The sequence below is a fragment of the Rhinichthys klamathensis genome, unplaced genomic scaffold (assembly GCF_029890125.1).
Source record: "Rhinichthys klamathensis goyatoka isolate OS25496 unplaced genomic scaffold, OSU_Roscu_1.1 h1tg000191l_1, whole genome shotgun sequence".
Taxonomy (NCBI): Eukaryota; Metazoa; Chordata; class Actinopteri; order Cypriniformes; family Leuciscidae; genus Rhinichthys; species Rhinichthys klamathensis.
The window spans coordinates 8885306-8906359 of record NW_026606717.1 but is presented as its reverse complement, the minus strand read 5'-3'; positions in this window follow the sequence as shown (position 1 = coordinate 8906359).

Sequence of the window (21054 nt, the reverse complement as noted above, 5' to 3'; positions counted from 1 at the left end):
ACACATCACACCAGTCCTCAGGTCTTTACACTGGCTCCCAGTTACATTTAGGATTGATTTTAAAGTATTATTACTGGTATATAAATCATTTAATGGCCTAGGACCTCAATATATTGCAGATATGCTCACTGAATATAAACCAGATCACTCAGATCATTAGGATCACATCAGCTAGAAATACCAAGGGTTCACTCTAAGCACGGCGAGTCTGCTTTTAGCTATTATGCCAGCCGCAGCTGGAACCAGCTTCCAGAGGAGATCAGATGTGCTCCTACAGTATACATTCAAATCCAGACTCAAAACACATCTGTTTAGCTATGCATTCACTGAATGAGCACTGTGCCACTGTTCGTCTGACTGTTTTTACTGTATTATATATATATTTTTTTTATTCTAAACTGTTTTAATTATTGTTATTTCTTTTGATTATTTTAATTTCTTTATTCTAAACTGTTTTAATTATTGTTATTTCTTTTGATTTTTTAATTTCTTCTATGTAAAGCACTTTGAATTACCATTGTGTATGAAATGTGCTATATAAATAAACTTGCCTTGCCTTGCCTACTGCATAACATGCCCAAAAAAACAAGCATGGTGCATTATGGTATTTGTTCACTTATCATTTTTAAATAATTTTTGACATCTAATCCAGATTAATTTATAATAATAATAATAATACATTTTATTTGCAATGCGCCTTTCTCAGACTCAGAGCGCTACAGCATGTACAGAACAAAATAATCAAACATGGAAAATATATATATATATAAGTATGAAAAAAATACACATAAATATTAAAATTATAAATTAAAAGCTATAGGCTAAAAAGATGTGTCTTAAGAAGTTTCTTAAAACAATCCACAGAAGCAGCATCCCTAATAGATGCAGGTAGTGTGTTTCATAACTTAGGCGCGTTATAGATAAAGGCTCTTCCCCCCATGGTTTTTAATTTACAACGAGGCTGACAGAGAGAGAGAGAGAGCCAGCAGAGCGGAGAGAGCGAGCGGGAATGGATGAGTAACCAAATCACAGATGTATTCTGGAACCAACCTATGTACTGCTTTATAGGTTAAAATCAGAATGTTTAAATCAATACGTTGCTGAGCAGGAAGCCAAGGCTTCATAGAATAATTAACCAATAAGTCATAGAATTTATGGCTTTTGTGTAATCATCAATTGTCAGAAGTAATTTAAATATATGTGTCACCATTATGTTCAGTTTGTTTTTGTTCATGGACTTTTAATTTGTAATTCATTAGTTCCTGGTTTCCCTTTGTTTGATTTTCCCGCCACTCCTTTGTTACCATGGTCACCGTCATTATGAGTTTGTTTGTTTCAGCTGTGTCTAGTTTATCACCTCATTTGTTAAGAGTATTTAGTTACTGAGTTAATGTGTGTTTGTTCCTGCCTGTTTGCCTGTTTTTGGAGTATTAAAGATTGCGTTCGAACTTCATTATCTGCCTCTTCAGTCTGTGTTCCTACACACCATGTTGACAATATGAATAAAGAAATAATGAACTATTAAAGGGTAACTAAACACTAAAACAACTTTAAGTTAATGATCTGTAAGAATGGAGCTTCATAAATGCTGTTCATTGATTCGAGTACATTTTTTGACATTTGGGTATAAAGTGTTTTAATTTTCAAATATATGGTGTAAAAACGTTTGAGTGCTGCCCTCTTCAGGTTAAACGGAAAGCTCCTGAAGTAGGGGTACCCTGTTACGTAGGGTACTCTGTCACGCCCTTGGTGCAAGCTCACCACACCCTTGGCAGCCCCTGGTATAAAAGCATCTGGTTCCGTCAAAACTATTGTAGCGAGTCAGGAGTTGGAAAACGATCAGGATAGTGTATATTATAGCATCTAGTTAGCATAGCATTTATATAGTTATTTAGATTATTTCGTGTGGCCTAGGTAGTTAATTAGCATAGTTGTCAGTGTTGTTAGTATTGTTAGAAGCATAGTTAGTTAGTAGCATAGTATTGCATCAGTTAGAGTAGCGTAGATGTTTAGCATTAGCTTTATCTGTATTTAGTACAGTGGTTAGGATGGTACGTAGGTGTAATGTTGCTGATTGCAACAGCATTCCTGGACTGCATAACTTTCCACTAGACTTGGAAATTAGGCGCCAGTGGTTGCATGCACTTAGCCTGGAAGACCGTGAGTTCCCGCCTATCGCTCGAGTGTGCAACCTGCATTTTACACGGGATTGGTTCTCCAACGCAATGGAGGTGGAAATGGGCTTCTCCACAATGCTTGCGCTGAAAAGCGACGCAGTGCCAAACGCTGCTCTTCCTGCATGGACTCCACCACTGCAGCGGCGTCATGATGTGAGTGAGCATATATTTGGAATCACAATTTATGTTCCTTCCTATTAGGCTAAACTTAACCCTCTGGTGTCGACAAACGCGCCGGCGCGATTTGCTGGATAATTTTTTCACATTGCAGCAAAATATACTGAACGTAATAGTAATAATAATCCAGTCGCTCTCCATTTTAGCGAGTCTGACAGCAGCTGTCACTGCGGGTCTCAGGTGCAACCTAATTTGGTAAGTGGAGGAATTTTAGTGGTATGCAAAGTGTACAGTGTGCAATGTGAATAGTTATGGCACATCATTTTCCTGATACCTTTACAGAGAGTGGGTTAATTATAATAATCAGTGGGTTGATAATAATGATTTTTTTTTCATAGATTTGCCTTATTTCCTCACCTGCCCTCTGCCCTCACTCCGCCATTACAGACACCTGATCACCATCTTCTCTGCTAATCACCACCTCATAAAAGCCAGACCTTAGTTCCCTTCCACGTTTCCATTACCCTTCAAATTGCGAATTGAAAATACGCCCAATGGAAACACGTCATTTTCGCAAAAACTCCCATATATCGGAAAAAAGTTTTTACGCTCGCATGAGGTGGTTTTTCAGGCAATTCGAAAAAGGAATATTTCGCAAACCTGCAATGGAAACAGTTTTTGCGCATTTACAGGTCACCTGACGTAGATGGCGCTGTATGTTCGGACAGAAGAAGAGGCCGAGTTCTTCATTAAACTCATAAAAGACAAAAGTATTACGGGAATACTGGATTCTAAACAACAAAGAAATGCCACAATTTATCAAGACCTTGAAGCAGAAATGAGGGAGAAACACCCAGAAACACCTCATATGTGCCGTTCCCAGTATAAGGGGCTTCCCTTGCCATTAATGCCTGGATAACACGCCTACGACTCCTTCTATTAAAAATAACGGCTGGTTACTGGGATATACGTAAACCTACCAGCAACCGCTGCCATGATTTTTAGAATGACTTATCACCAGAGGAAAAAATGCCGTTTTAGTCGCATAACATCGGTTAATGGAAACACCGTCATTTCGCAATAGTTTTTTATCGACATAGTAGTTCTGCATGGTCAAATAACCCGATTTCCTTCAACACACACATTTAAATACACAGCACACACTTCAGTTCAACACTAATTATAAAAAGTATCATTATAATTATACCAATCAACCATTATACACCAATACCGTCAAACAATTTCACCCCTTACCCCCCATACTTGGTATCTCCCAGTCCCATGAGGCAACACAGCACAGGTACAAAAACTCAAATCAAGATGGCCCCCACCATGCATGCCAATCCAGGTGATAGTCAACAGTTTGCAACAAGCCTAAATGTCCACGAGGCCAGTGCCCAGGTGGCCAGTCCGAGGCACAACAGTCCAGCCGTAGGTGCATGTCCGGGTGAATGCGTGTGGAAGCCATCTCTCCCCCCGCAGGTACACCAAGGTAAATAAAGATTTTAAAAACCCAAGTAGGTGTTCAGGTGATTCTAGACAGGGCTAACAAGGGGAACACATGGAACAGAGTACCAAAGTCACTGATGCCAAAAAAAGTGAATGCAAACAAAAATATCTTTCCTATCCATGCTGTATGATTTATAGTGCTAGGCCAAAGCAAGTTGATCAAAGGTTGATCAAAGGTAGATTGATCTACAGAAGACTCATTGTCAGTCATCCAGGCATTGTGACCCATCCTTGCCCTGCCAAGAAGTCTGGAGTTGGGTATTAAAGAAATCACTCTCAGGAACACTTTATCTTCCCCTTTGAGTTCACTTCATGTTCTGATTCACAGTGCCCTGTTGTTGCACCGCATGACACGTCACTTTGTCAAACCTGCTCTGGTACCAGACTCGTCGAATAGAAATGAATGTTTCACGAGTGGATATACTGGAGGCAGGGAGGATATAAACCAGCTTTGTCATCTTAAAAACAAATTACAATTATAAAAAGACAAAAAAAATATATATATAAGTTTTATAGAGAGTTTTCACACCTGTAGATTGTTTGCTTTGAGACACAGACCTAAATTGTTATGTGCAATTTCTTCTCGGTTCCCTTTCACAAGGAAACAATTCAAAACATCCCAAAATGTTGTGTTTATGCATTTTTACAAATGTTTATAATTATTTAAATTAATATATACGTGTATCTGTACAACCATCACGTATGTCACAATTCGGTACATACAGTCAGTCACAGGCGATCCACACTCCAATCCAGAAGGGGGTGTGTGCGCTAATGCAACGCTGTTTGCTGACCTCCACAACTGGAAACAGAGCAGAACAAGTAGACTATGGCTGCGTTCGGAATCGCATACTTCCCTACTATATAGTATGGGAAAAAGAGTAGGCGAGCGAAAAGTATGTACGAATCATAAAAGAGTAGGCGAGAATTACCTGGGTGACGTGCTAATTATCGCGAGATTCGGACGATAGTGCGTTCGAATATCCCTACTTTCCTACTATATAGTAGGCGAAAACAGTACGTGAAAGAAATACGTTTGAAACATCAGTATTCATAAAAGAGTAGGCGAGAAGTTCCCGGATGGCTTACTGCTTTCGCCCAGATTTTTGAGTGCTCAGCCGATGGATACTCTTCTATCCCAGGAGGCCACGTGAGAGGATACGTCATTATCAAACATCACGGAGATCAGCGACGCGGGGGTTTTCAAATGTGAGTAAACACGGTTCCTTGTGTTTAAATCGTATGTGTTAAACTACTATAGAGTTAACGTTTTAACTGTTGAAGGTGTAAACGAGTTAGACAGTATAGTATAGTTGTGATTTTGCTGTAAAAACACATTTTATTATGTATAGCTAGCTAACAGGGGAGCTCCAGTAAGCACACGTAACGTTACGTCTTTAAAGTGGATTTACATAACCATATTAAACATGCTTATTTAAAATGTCTATTTACATCTGAAAGGAAAATAATGTATAAGTTTTGCAGATGAGCACATCACAACATGAAAAAGACGAATGATGTATGTGTGCTATTATGCAGGATAATTCACTGTTGTCAACACTGTTTACATGAGACAAATGTGCTGTAAATAAGGTAAATAATCAAATCTATATAGTAACTAAACATGTTATATATTTTATTTGTTCCTTATTACTGTTGATGACTGCTCTTGTATAATGTTTGTGCATTTTTGTAGGATCTGAAATGTCTGCAGACTGGTAGTAGGATGTGGGGTTTCAGCACCTGTAAATACATGCTTGTAGTTTGAATAAAGCTTTGTGTTGTTGACTTGTATATGCATTTGTTTATTGTGATGGTTACTTTTATTTGTTCTTTTACTCATTTATTCATGTTTCTTATTGTTGTCAGTATATAAAATATAATTATTTAATTAATGTATGCATTCATTAATTTATTGCTTGACTGACAATTGAGATGTTTCACTGCATTTATCTAGTATGTATTAATGCATAACTATGTCATATGACAAAACTAATTACATTTTGCTTGTTTTATTAAATTATATAATTTTTAGTATTTAAAGTAATATAATTAAGTATTGGTCAGCATTTAATATTATTATTTTGTTTAAGTTTTGGGGAGGGCTAACAATTCAATTCATTCTGAGGTAATCTAAATTTTTAAGGAGCGATACTTAAATTTTTCGAGTATAAAATCAACAGTTTTCTCCAAAGGAGAGATCTTCGAGCAGCTGCCCGTCTCCTTTGTGCAGAGTGCAGACATTACAAACGCAGAGGAAAACTGTTCTAGGTTGTGCTGTCGAGTTACTGATGTTATGAAGTGTTAGTGCACCTGTCGCTCCTCATAACTTAAACTTATTACATACACGATCATGGAAAGATACCATAGTTGTATGTAACCATGAACAATCATAATGACAAAACAGAAAACATAAAGATCATTGGTTTGTGTACATCACAATATGATATTTATAGGCTACACAGGAAAAAAGAACAAGGCTAAATATCTTTAAATAGTTTTTCATAAAACATAAAACATTCTGAGGGATCAAACAAGAGGTAAATTCATCAAGAAAAAGAGGAAAACTTAAAGGAGAAACTTTGTGGGTATAAAATAAAGAAATTAACAACATATTCAAGAGATGACGATGTTGGGGTTTCTTAATAAAAATTTATATCGTTAGGCCCTATAAAACTGTGGGTCACATTAGTAGGGTTTAAAATATAACAACTTAAATCAACCCTAAATGTATTCACAAAATGATGGACAGCTGTTTCTTCAACAATAGGCTACCACAAAATGAGCAAGTTCCATCAATATCAAGATATTTACAGATTAATTAAATGTGTCATTCATATCTTTTAAGTGTGATAACGTGTCGTAGGTCACATGATAACGTCAACATGGCGTATGATGTCCGGATCGCATTCATACTCAACGAGATTTGACTATAAAGTACCTACTCTTTTAGCGCTCGTTTAGTAAGTACTCATTGAAATTAAGTACCTACTCATTGAGTATGCGATTCCGAACGCAGCCAATCTATCTATCCACCAACCCAAAAAACAAGTTCAAGTGGCACGCAAGATTTCAGTTGATTAATTTTTGTGACGTGCTCCACAAGCTTAATGGAAAGAAAATCGGGACGGCAGAAAGCAGTATTATGTTTGTTTTCTTTTCCACAAAAGCACAATGATTTGTTTTTATTGTGAGTTTTACAGTTTCGAATGATGTCTTACTCTTATCTGTATAACCCCAAATGACGGAGTATTTTAAGTTGTTTCCGCTGTTATAATGAGACAAAATCATTTGGCATTATGCTGATTTGTGTCACGACTCATGGAAGTCTCACTTTTACAGTCTGTTCAAGTGCCGCTTCACATGCTTTCTCCTCGCTAAAAGGTGAAGTATGCTCTTCATCTCCATCTCGCTCATCTTTTCATGATTTCTTAAACCCACAGGGTCAAATTTGGCCGCTGTTAATTGCTGCTACCCAAAAAAAAAAAAAAGTCAAATTTAACTTCAAAAGTCCAGAGTGACACTTCTGGCCCCTGCATAGAGACACCTAGTGGATGAATATTGAACTCACAAGTGCCAGAGTGGTAGTAACAAGATGGCTGACCACATGCTGGTTTGTTGAGCTGGAAACCTATCCAAACAAAATCATCATCTCAGCAAACCAGCGGTTGGTAAAATTGTGTATTTTTTGTTAATCTATTTAGCATTAGCTTGCAGAATGCCTAGAAGTACGTTTTATATTCTTTTTGGATAAATTAGCGACTCAGAGCTAGTTAAAAAAACGATGGGCCAAAAATTACCCTCTGGGTGTATGGGTTAAACAAATGTCGGGTCAAAAATGACCCTTTGGTTCTTTGAGTGACTTTGATGGAGAATGGTGACCCTGTATTTGGCTAAAGCCTTGAAATAATTTCATTTGTATAATATATTTTACTAAGTTACCTCAGTAGTACAGGGCCAGAGACTAATAAAGTAGTATATCTTTTCAGGGTGTATGGCCACTCCCTTTTCAGGACAGGGAAAGCAACAGAGAAAGATCACTGTAAGACAAGTACTGGAGCAACTTGAAGCTGATGATAGTGACTTTGGCCCTGAATTGGACAGCGAAAGCGATTCTGATGAATTGTTTCAACCGCATGAAAGTGATGGTGGTGAATCTTCTGCCCAAGACAGTGACTCGTCCAATGACTCGTCCAGTGATGAAGATGTGCCGTTTGCCGAGACTGCTAGCCCACAGATGGAGCCAAATCGTGCCGCAAAAACGTACAGCTGGCGAAAGAAAGGCTTTGAGTTGCCTGACGTGAACTTTCAAGGTGAACAGGTTGAGTCGTACCAGGATGCCACGACAGATACGCCACTGGTTTACTTTCGACGCTTTGTTTCCCTTGATATGTTGGAAAATATTGCTGAGCATACCAATCAACACAGTGTTCAAAAGCATGGGAAATGTGTAGACACTTCAGTAATGGAGATAGAACAAGTTCTAGGAATGTATCTCAGGATGGGATTAGTTCAAATGTCTGGAGTACGTCAGTACTGGGAAAGTGAAGTTCGTTATGGGCCTGTGGCAGACGTAATGAGTCGCAACCGATTCAACCTGCTACTCTCGGTCATCCACTTTGTAGACAACGAAATGGCCAGTGAAGAAGTAAAAAAGGATCGACTTTGGAAACTGAGACCATTTTTGGATTCTTTTCGGAGACAATGTCTGATTATAACTCCTCGCCAAAAACAGTCCATCGATGAGATGATGGTGCCATACAAAGGGAAATTTGGTGGCATAAGGCAGTACATCAAAGGGAAGCCACATCCGTGGGGATTCAAAGTGTGGGCGCGCTGCTGTGTCACTGGCCTCCTGCACGACTTTGACATATATCAGGGAAAAGGTGGTGGCAATGAAAAAAAAGGGAAGAGTCAGTTGGGAGTTGGTGGAGACATTGTGGTGAAGCTATGCGAATCGCTTGCAGAGAAAGTACATTTCCTGAGTTTCGCTGACAATTTTTTCACTTCGATTCCCCTCATTGAGAAATAATTTGCAAAGGGAATCTACTACACAGGAACTGTGCGAAAAAAACGTATGTCGAAGTGCAACCTGATAACGGACAAAGACCGGTCTAAGAAAGGCCGTGGATCCTATGATTATCGAATCGAGTCCAACACCAACACTGTTTGTTTGAAATGGCAAGATACGAAAGCAGTCAGTTTGATGTCAACATATGCTGGACCAGAGCCTTTGGTAAAAAAAGCTTGGCACTGGGACAAGTCCAAAAAAAAGAGTACACCAACATTGATCAGCCGAATATCATCAAGGAGTACAACGCTTCCATGGGAGGAGTAGACATGCTGGATGCGCATCTTGCACGCTGTAAATTTCGCATCAGGACCCGTCGCAGCTATATGATGCTATTCTGGCATTTCTTGACTGTTGCGGTGATCAATGCATGGCTTCTTTACCAGCATGACTGTGAGGCACAGGGAATCACTGGATCGAAAGTACTCAAACTTTGCAAGTTTCAGGGTTTGGTTTCTCATTGAAGTTGAAACAGCAAGAAGGCGGGGTAGGCCACCAACTCCTGGCTGCTCCTCCCTGCCACCACCAAGATTTGTTCAAGTTTATCAGAGTGCAGATGTTCGTTTCGACCAAATCGCCTGTCAAGGAGGAAAATCGCCGTCGATGTGTTGTGTGCAAGGACCTCAAAACTGAAATGCACTGTGAAAAATGTGCAGTTCCTCTCTGCATCAACAAAAAAAAAGAAATTGTTTCAAAGACTGCCACAATGTCTATTTACTGTGAGTAAACTAATTAGTGTGAGTTCCTCTCTCTAGTAGAACAGATTTTTGAATAAGCAAAGACCCATGGTGTTAGTTTTTTTCAGTCGTGATTTTGGCCTTGTGTTCTTCTTTCCATTGGCCAAAGTGTTTGTACATTTGAAATACAGTTCTAACATGCAAAAAATAAAACAAACAAAAAAAACATTGTTAAATGTAGCTGTGAGGTTGACTGATTATTTTCCTAAATTTAAAATAGTTTGCATTGACAGTGTTTGTTATTGTGATTCTTTGAAATGATACACCTAAAGCCCAATGGGTCAAATTTGGCCCTAATCCTAAATTAGGGAATAAAGAGTTAAAATTGAAAAAGTGGATATTTTGGTGTTCAGTGAACTTATAGCAGTAATTTAATGCATAGTGCATAATTTTCCAAAGAAGAAAAGGGTTCTTGGGTTATCCAGGGTTAAAAAAAAAGTGTAATATTGAATTTTCTGTATCCACTATTGTCACCGTATGTTTATGAGCTTTTCACTAAATGCTTTTACCTATTTTCAATACACTTTTAACACACTTTAAAATAATTGTACTTTAGTATATTTTCTAAAAAAATATATATTTTAGAAATATACTGTATACTTGAAGTGAAAATTCAGTTTATTTTTTAAAAGTGTATTTATTGATACTTTATTAAAAAATATATTTTAGGTATATTTTAACTGTATGCTGGAAATGATCATTGTAACAATGCATTGAAAGTATACTTTCAAAATACATTACAGTATACGATAGTATTTTGTACAAAATATAGCTTTTTAAATAAGTTTTATTTGTCTAATAATGTACATTTGTTATTGAAGACAAAGTATGCAATTTGTAGTATTTTGAATAAGCCAAAGGTATTAATGAGCCTATACTTTTTACTCAAATATATCACAACACGATAGCCTCGTGGGCAAATGCGCCGACGTGCTTCAGGAGACCCGAGTTCGAGTCCCGGCTTGTGGACCCATCCTGATCCCGTCCCTCCTCTCTCTCCCACCTCACATCCGTCTAGCTACTGTCTTATCCTAATAAAAGGCGAAAAAGCCAATAATATATATATTTTTTTTAAGGCTGCCCAGGGCGTGGCCTAACAGGGGCAGGAAGCCTCCAGGGCGGAGCAGGCGGCCGGGGCGGAGCAGGCTCTGCAGGTGGCCAGGAAGGATCAGACTGCCAGGGCGGAGCTGGTAGTTCAGGCGGCCAGGGCGGAGCAGGCTGTAAAGGCGCCCATGGCAGAGATGACCCTTCAGGTGGCCATGGCGGAGACGACCCTTCGTATGACCCCCCCCAAAAAAATTCTTGGGGAGAATGAAAGAGTCAGAAAAAGCCTCTCGGACAGGCTCTAGGACAGGCTCTAGGACAGGGACTGTCCCTTATTAAAAAAAAGCTATATTTTGAGTGCCTCTGAGCTGGACGGGACCAGCGGTGAAGCCTCTGGGCTGGACGGGACCAGCGGTGAAGGCTCTGAAAAAAAGTCAATCAAGTCAACTTCTTCAGGACTTTGGATGGGGACAGAAACCGGAGACTCTGGACAGGTGGTCACGGCAGGATGAGACTCTGGCAGAACGAGACTCAGGCAGGACGGTCTCGGCAGGATGAGACTCTGGCAGAACGAGACTCAGGCAGGACGGTCTCGGCGGGATGAGACTCTGGCAGGACGGTCTCGGCAGGATGAGACTCAGGCAGGATGGTCTCGGCAGGACGAGACTCAGGCAGGGCAGTCTCGGCGGGGCGAGACTCATACTGGGCAGTTTCCTCATCAGTGCTGTTGCAGAGCCCAACGGTAAATAAAGATCCGTTATGCCACAGTACCCATTCTACGCAATCCTCGAAGTTTCCCCGAGGCCCATCACAGAGGCTGGTGTCATCGTAATGAACAAAAAGTACTAAGTCCAAACACCTCTGTGTGTGGGCCTCGAGGGACTGATCCTCCTGGGGAAAGAAGGAGGATCTCCACTGCTGCAAAATCCATTGGTTCTTCTGTCACGGATGTGGTGCAGGTTGAAGGAGAGGCAGAGTCAAAAGGCTCCAATTCAAACATTTACTCAATAATCCAAACAGGTACAGGGATGATGGGCAGAAGGTTATCACACACAAAACCAGGTAACATAGAACAAGAACCGACCAGGACTGACTGAACAGAGGGAAACTAAATACAGATACAAATGACCACTAACGAGGTGAGGACAGGTGACATGGATGATAATGACGATGAACAGGTGTGTAATGAGGGAGTGAGTTCAGGTGTGAAGACAAGAAGTATTCTGGGAAGTGTAGTGCAGACAAAGACAGAGTGGTGCAGACGATGACTGTGACAGTTATACTTAAATTATACTAAGTATACTTGAAGTTGGTCCAATTTAGTACACAAAAGTACACTAAGTTATGCTTTACTACAATTTAATTACAACTGAAATGTACTTAGTACAAAATTAGTTGTTTCAAAATAGCACACTTCAAATTAACTAATCATTAACACACTTGAAGTATACTGATAATTAGTCTGACTGCAAGTATACTTAGCATTTTTTTTTTTTTTTTACCAGGGTCATGGCAATGCTGTATAACTAAAGGTGTCATCACATTAGTGGAATATTTGTGAAATTTCACAAGCAAAAAAAATCCATTGTCAATAGTGTAGCGATGTATGAAGCACAGCTCACAAAGAATCATTTTCAAACCAAAGATCTTCTTTCTCTTGGTCAATGCGGCAAATTTGCTTGACCAGCAACTTGAAAAACAAAGAAATCTGCGTGGAGATTAATTTAAATGTCTGGATTTCACCATTGAACACTAAAGGTGCGGGCACACTAGCAACATTTTATGTGAAAAAAGGTCCATTGTCAATAGCACTGAGATGTATGAAGAAAATGCTCACACAATATCCCTATTGTGTGAATTTCTATCAGAATGACTGAATTGCGAAATTTTGCTGATCAACGGTAAATGTGACTGCACATTTAGCTGACACTACTTTCACATCTTTGCCGAATCACACTCTCTTAGTTCATACAAACTAAACTGCCGTTATCTTTCACCCCAGTTACAGATTGCAGTAAAACAATTTCAGAAGGCCATCATAATATTACTGTAATAATGTTGTATCTTGTTGTTAGGCCGTTTGTTCTGAACATTGTAATGGACTATTTCTTCTAATAACAGTAGCTTTAACATAAAATTTAGCAGGTAAGATTCTAAAATAATTATAACTCAAATCTATATTTCATTGAGTGTTTTCTTTGAGGTTGGTGTATCTGTACAGTATGATAGTCATATATGAATTTACGTAACACCAACAATGGTGCCGCCATTGACACTTAGGCTGTTTAAAAAGAATGTCAACCACCACCAATACTTATTGAATAACATGAAAGTCAGATAAGGACTTTCACATTCAATCATCTTAAATCCCCATTAAGACCTAAAGCGGCTCTTTATATTTAAAACTAGTCAGATTACACTGCATACCTATTATATATTCCAAGAATGACTATGCAAGACCTTCATGCAAATTAGGTTAGTACTTTTCAAAGAAGTTAAAGATACAGTATTAACTAGGGAGGTGGCAAAATATGTGTTTTCATAAGCGATGAGTAGAGCTTAAGCATTTGCAATCAAGAGCTCTTCATCTCAAGGTTGTCTGCTTTTTTTAAATGAGATTTAAGGATTTAATTAACGATTCATTAAAGAACAATAACAGGACAAGGCTGCAGTAAACATCTCTACTAATGATGGGGCTTTTTAAGACAGTTAAGTAAAACTGATTGTGCTTGTGCATTCCAAAAACCATGATTCCTAATAAGTTAAAATTTAGTATTTAATTGTATACATCACCTCAAGCTTTAAACACCTTGCTAGACTTTTAGAGCCCGTTCTCATCCTTTGGCGTCATATAGGTGACGCCATATGACATTTCGTTGAAATACTACGCACATGGCACCCTTTAGCGTGAATATAACACGCAGAACCCAAGGCGTCAAACACGTTAATGGCATCCTTTAGCGTCAATATGAGACGCAGACCCTACCCCAGACCTAAACCTACCCATAACAGTGCGTGTTATATTCACGCTAAAGGGTGCCATGTGCGTAGTATTTCAACGAAATGTCATATGGCGTCACCTATATGACGCCAAAGGATGAGAATGTGTTGACTTTTACTGTTCCTTATCATTTTGATGTGCAAGGATGTTTTGGTACTGTATTTGCTCATTTATTCATACGATATTTATCCTAAATCACTAATATGTTTTTGTCTTTTTCCTCTCTGACAGCAGTCATTACCTATATCACTTGATTTCCATTACACGAGAGTAGATGTTAAAACTTCATGCTGATTTGTACTCTGCTTTCGCCAAGATAAGCACAAACTAAGACGTAGCTTTACAGTAACCTATGCTTCTCCATCCATTTACGCTTCTTTCCATATGTGAATCTCCTTCTGTCCGGCGTTAACGGCGTTAAGTGTACTTGTCAGCACACACAACGGCTGCAACTACAGTGTGGTCTCCCCAGTGGACCAGCCCGACAACCGTCTGGATTGAGCCGAGTAGGGGACATCTCTAGGGTCTTCAAGTGGGCACCTTCCGTCCTCAGTGTTTCGTCGACTAGCCCACGACACCTCAAGAGGGCTCGACAGTGACTCTGGCGTCCCAGAGTCACCCCCCTCCGTCCCCCACTCAACTCAGCCCAGCTTACTGACCTTTACATACCTCCTGCTGCTGTGGTTGCTCCTTCCTCGTAGTTCACATGTGACCTAACCACAATCTCACAATCTCTCCGCAACCCAACCATACGCGCCAACCCGTTTGACTAAGGCTGTTGAGCCCCACTTATTATTAGTCAATTCTTTATAACTTAATTGAGTCAGATACAGAAATCAATCCTAAAATGGGCCAATTCATGGAATTTGCAATGCTTCTTTTCAACTGATTATAATTTCAATGGACTAGATGAAACGACTTTTATCTATTTTTAAATCATTTTGATTAAATGGACTACAATTGTTTTCCCATGTCCACAAAAGTGCCATATTAAGCAACTTTTGATTGGTGTGGAATTGTTTATAATTTATGGGGAATTATAAAAAAAGGATTTTTACCATTAGGGTTGTTTTGAACACACACTGCAACACACATTTTTGTTCAAACACCATGTAAAAGCGAATTTTACGTGTATGGTCTTTAAGTGATACAACTATCACTTATTACAGTGAAAGCTTTCTCTCTGCTGGGTTGATTTTGTTGGTATAGTGCAAAAGTGACAACCTGCCCTGTTGTAAGATATCAGTGTATTTGCTTCATATGCTCCTGTAAGCCGTCTAGATCGGTCCAAATGCGGTCCATAGGGGCGGTATATCCAAACAATAACCAGAGGTTATGGCTAGTACATTAAAATAATGCCGCTCCAAACGCTGCTATTACCTCAATAGTATTTTTATCTAGCCCCCTGTTTGCGACTTCATAACAACTTAGTTAAAGTCAAGCAGTTAGTCAGGAATCTATAATCCCACCAGATGGGCCTCACGCTCCATCTAAACTGGGATCTAGTATGTACTTAACCCTGGACGCAGATTTGCGGAAACATAATGTAATGAAATGATGAGGAAGATTCAGTTGCAAGTAAAAGTTAAGTTTATTAGGAGAGTGGGTCAGAGATGGTGAGAGTGGTGGTGGTAATAGTGTCCAGAGATGAAATGCACTTGGCAGCACTGGGACGCTGAGGTCAGCCCAGTCCTTCAGTGAAGATCTGACAGAAGTCCAGAACAACGACGAACACACGGCGACAGGCGGGAACACAGAAACTGGAACAGGTGGGAACAGGCAGGAACACAGGAAACAACCAACAAAGACAAGGAGAAAACAGAGAGACTAAATAGAGATCGCTGATCAACTGCAGCTGGCGCGCTGATCAGCCGTGGCTGTGGGTGCTGATCAGCAGCAGTGATCAGCGGCTCCGCCCACACACACAATTACACACACAACAAGACAAGAGAGAGGAGACAGCGAATTCATGAACCGTGACAGTACCCCTCCCCCCAGAAGAACTTACCTGTTGATTGTAATCATCAATAAGGGAGTGATCCAGAATGTCCCTAGCAGGAACCCAACTTCTCTTCTCCATACCATAACCCTCCCAGTCCACCAGGTACTGGAATCCGCGTAGACGGGGAACCTAAGTATTCGGGGGATCGGGGAACCCCTCCGTCTCAAGTCCAGAATACGATTGACCGAATATGTAGGTTCCCCGTCTACGAGTCGCGGTGGTGGGGGAACCGGGGCCGGCGGATTAAGGTGAGAACGAAAAACAGGTTTCAATTTGGAGACATGAAAGGCGGGGTTCTCCTGTACGCCGGAGGAAGTTTAAGGCGGACTGTCACCGGACTAATGATCTTGGTGATAGTGAACGGGGCAATGAATTTGGGAGCTATCTTGTTTGATACGGAGCGGAATGTTCTTGGTAGAAAGCCACACTTTTTGACCCACGACGTATACGGGAGGCTTTGACCGGTGTCGATCGGCCTTAGCCTTAGTGCGCGCCCCCACCTGAAACAGAGTCTCGCGGGCTCTGATCCATGTGCGGTGGCACCTCTGGACGAAGGCGTGAGCGGAGGGGACTGCGACTTCGGAATCCAGACTCGAAAAAACTGGTGGCTGGTACCCTAGACTACACTCAAACGGAGAGAGGCCTGTGGATGACACTGGTAACGAGTTATGTGCGTACTCAACCATAGAAAGTTGTTGGCTCCAGGATGAAGGATTCTTGGACACCAAACATCGCAACACTCTCTCAAAATCTTGGTTGGCTCGCTCGGTCTGACCATTGCTCTGGGGATGGTAACCCGAAGACACACTGACCATAGCTCCTAGTAATCTACAGAACTCTTGCCAGAATTTGGACATGAATTGGGGCCCCCTGTCAAAAACCACGTCCATCGGGAGGCCATGTAAACGAAAGACGTGATCTACAACTATTCTCTGTCTCCTTGGCTGAAGGTAATTTGGGCAAGGGAATGAAATGTGCCGCCTTTGAGAACCGGTCCACTACGGTTAAAACAACTGTCATGCCAGTAGAGGTCGGGAGGGCGGTGACAAAATCTAGCGCTATGTGGGACCAGGGTCTCGAAGGGACAGACAGCGGATGGAGGTCTTCATCAGGAGGTCGGTTAGACGTCTTACCCATGGCACAAACTGAGCAAGCCAAGACAAAACTGCGAATGTCGCGAGCCATTAATGGCCACCAGAATCGTTGATGACAAGCGATGTTGGAGCAGTGACCCCATTGTATGTCGTCGGACCGTAACTCCTCCGGAATAAACAAACGACTCGGTGGGCAATCGGGCGGAGGCGTTACCCCTTCTAAGGCCGATTTGACCTTCGATTCGACCTCCCATGTGAGTGTGGAGATAACTATCCTCTCTGGCAAAATGCACTCGGGAGTGACCGGGCGTTCGGAAGGATCAAAAATGCGAGATAAAGAATCGGGTTTGATGTTTTTGGACCCTGGCCGGTACGATAGGGAAAAGTCAAAACGTCCGAAAAAAAAGTGCCCATCGATCCTGCCTGGAGTTGAGTCTTTTAGCAGATCTAATATATTCAAGGTTCTTATGATCGGTCCAAACGATAAAAGGTACCCCCGATCCTTCTAACCAATGACGCCACTCCTCCAACGCCAATTTGACGGCCAACAACTCTCTATTATCAATGTCATAATTGCGTTCTGCAGGTGATAAACGGTGGGATAAAAACGCGCAAGGGTGCATCTTGTCGTCTGATGAAGAACGTTGGGATAGAACTGCACCTACCCCCACCTCTGACGCATCGACCTGTACCACGTACTGACGTGAGAGATCAGGGGCGACTAAGATGGGAGCCAACAAAGCGACTTTTGAGGTGGGAAAATACAGCCTCGGCTGTATCGGACCACCTGAACGTTGTTCTGGGGGAGGTCAAGGCAGTCAGAGGTGCTGCTAGTTGGCTGAAGTTGCGAATGAAACGCCGATAGAAGTTGGCGAACCCCAGAAACCTCTGTTGGCCCTTACGGGAATCTGGACTTGGCCAATCTACCACAGCCTTAACCTTGTCAGGATCCATACGTACTCCCTCAGAAGAGACGACGTAACCTAGGAAAGGAACAGACTGTGCATGGAAAGCGCATTTCTCCGCCTTGACAAAAAGCCTATTCTCCAGCAACCTCTGAAGCACTCGTCTGACGTGTTGAACGTGTTCCTGGAGAGACGAAGAAAAAAAATCAATATGTCATCCAGGTAGACATATATGAACTGATCTACCATGTCTCTCAACACATCATTGACGAGTGCTTGGAAAACCGCTGGGGAGTTGGATAGACTGAACGGCATAACCAAATAATATGCGGTTTTCCATTCATCCCCCTTCCTGATCCCAACCAAATGATAAGCATTATGTAAATCCAATTTTGTGAAAATGGATGCTCCCTGCAACCTCTCGAAAGCTGAGGACATCAACGACAAAGGGTAAGTATTCTTTACCGTGATGTTGTTCAGCTCTCGGTAATCAATACAAGGTCGCAGAGAACCATCCTTCTTCTCCACAAAAAAGAACCACGCCCCTGCTGGAGAAGAGGAAGGGCGGATGAACCCGGAGGATAGAGAATCAGAAATATATTTCTCCATGGCCTCCCTTTCTGGAACAGAAAGTGAGTAAAGTTTGCCCTTAGGCGGAGACTTACCTGGGAGTAAATCTATAGCACAGTCATAGGGACGATGCAGAGGGACAGAAGCAGTGCGGGACTTACTGAACACTTCCTTCAGGTCAAGGTACTCTGAGGGCACATTAGGCAAATTCACCGCCTCCTTCTGAAAAACAGGACAGGACACAGACGAACAAACAAACACCAGACAAGATTCATAACATTTAGTGTTCTGAGTGATTGCCAGATGTGATGAGTGTCAGGGGTTTGGTGGTAAAAGTTATGGCGGGGAGTTCCTGACCGTTTAGTGGACTGACAGAAATGGTGTCCTTGAGTGGAGTGATGGGTATACCGAGTGTCTGTGCCAATGACAAATCCATGAAGTTACCTTCCGCCCCCGAATCCAGAAGTGCTTGACAGACGTAGGATCGGGCTGCCCACAGCAGTCTTACCGGGAGGAGAGTAGAGGATGAGGTCTTATCCACGGAGATCCCGCCCGACAGTAGCCCCCTATTTACTGCCGGGCCCGGTCTTTTACCAGACAGTTGTTGAGGAAGTGTCTGATTCCGCCACAGTAGAGGCAAAGACCTCGGGATCTCTGTCTCTCTCTCTCCTCCCGGGAAAGCCGATCTCGACCCACCTGCATGGGCTCGAGATCGAAGACGGGGCTGACCGCATCACCGCCACTGGCCTGAGGGCATTCGACACTCCCTGGATGAGGATCCGTCCTGGATCGCTGTTCCAGACGATTGAGGTGAGCGTCCACCCTCAAAGCCAGCTCAATCAGCCCGTCAAGTTTACTGGGCAGGTCCAAGATGAAGATCTCCTTCTGGATGCGGTCAGCCAGCCCATGCAGGAACATGTCCCACTGCGCTTCCTCGTTCCAGTGGCACTCGGCAGCCAGGGTTCGGAAGTCAATCGACTAGTCACTGACCGAGCGATTACCCTGAAGGAGGTCAGCGAGTTGACGAGCTGCCTCCCTTCCTGCCACCACCCGGTCGAAAACACGCCTCATCTCTTCCGAGAGTGCCTGGAACAAGGAACAGCATAGATGTTGGTTCTCCCACACCGCCGTTCCCCACAGGGCCGCCCGCCCTGAGAGCAGTGTCGGAACGAAGGCCACCTTAGATTTCTCCGTGCTGAACGTCTGTGGCTGCAGGCTTGGTTCAGGCTGGTGGCTGGATGCCGGAGGAGTGGGGGAAATCGGCGGTGGGCTGGGCGCAGTGGGACAAGCGAGGTGTTGAATCTGTTGGGTCAGCTCGGACACCTGTGCTACCAAGGCTTGTACCGCTCGCCCCTTGACGGCCAGATTCTCCTCTTGTTGGTCCATTCTTGAAATACTGCGTGACAGGAACTCGTTGAGATCAGGTGTACTTGCTGAATCCATTCTTGGTCAGAGCATTCTGTAATGAAATAATGAGGAAGATTCAGTTGCAAGTAAAAGTAAAGTTTATTAGGAGAGTGGGTCAGAGATGGTGAGAGTGGTGGTGGTAATAGTGTCCAGAGATGAAATGCACTTGGCAGCACAGGTCAGCCCAGTCCTTCAGTGAAGATCCGATGATGATGATGATGATGAAGGTGAAGATGAGGATGACGGAAGCAGTCCGGGATGATGATGAGGTAGACGGGAGCGGAAACCAGGAAGTTGATATCGCGGGTGGCAGAAGTGCAGAACAACGACGAACACATGGCGACAGAACAACAACGCTCTGACAAAGACAAGGAGAAAACAGAGAGACTAAATAGAGATCGCTGATCAACTGCAGCTGGCGCGCTGATCAGCCGCGGCTGTGGGTGCTGATCAGCAGCAGTGATCAGCGGCTCCGCCCACACGCACAATTACGCACACAACAAGACGAGAGAGAGGAGACAGCGAATTCATGAACTGTGACACATAAGACTTCACTTAATCTACTTGAGAAAATAATTTCAGAGTAATTCAGAATAAAATCAAATGTAACAATTTATTATGTCAGGTAAATGTATCATGCCAATTTCATAATCAATTCAAAGATAATAAATACAAAGCATCAAATGCTCTGGAATAAAGAGAGAAGATGCAAACCTGACTCCGCATCATGGGCTAATTTGAGTTAAATCGCCCTGAGCCTCTTGTTGTATTTCTTTATATAGACAGAAACTTCTTTCACATGGAAACATTTGCTAACAATGGTAATTTGCATTCAGAGTTTACACCTTTTGAGAGCAGGAGACCATTTGTCTGGAAGACACACCCTCCTCTGTGTGCAAGTTATCTCTAAACTCTTAAGAACTTTATTACCTTTTGGTTTACTTTTGGAATGAGACATTTGTACCAGTCGCACTGAGACATTTCAAATGATACCAAATACTGTATGATAATTATTCACATTAAACCATATAGATTTTTGAGTGAATTTTGGTGATCTCAGCATGAGAGAGAAGGAGTGGGGGAAGAGGGAAAGAGATATATTCTGAGGTGAGACTTGTGTCTCAAATGGTGATGCTAACTTCACAAGAGAGAGTTAGAATGTTAATTTCCTTTGTTTCTCAGAGAGTTACAGAGACCATTTCCATTAACCATTACCATTTCTTTTCCAGTTTTTCCAGTCTTACACTCCTAACCGGGAAACTGTTTCATAATGGAACTGTACAACATAGGTTTTAGTGGTAAAAGAATCCACCAAGATTTCAGAAAAGTCATGGGGTTTTGATATTTTTTTTGTTTTTGTGAGCATAAAGTCACTTTTTTTCAAGAATAAATGAATAACAATTGTAGCTAATGACAACTA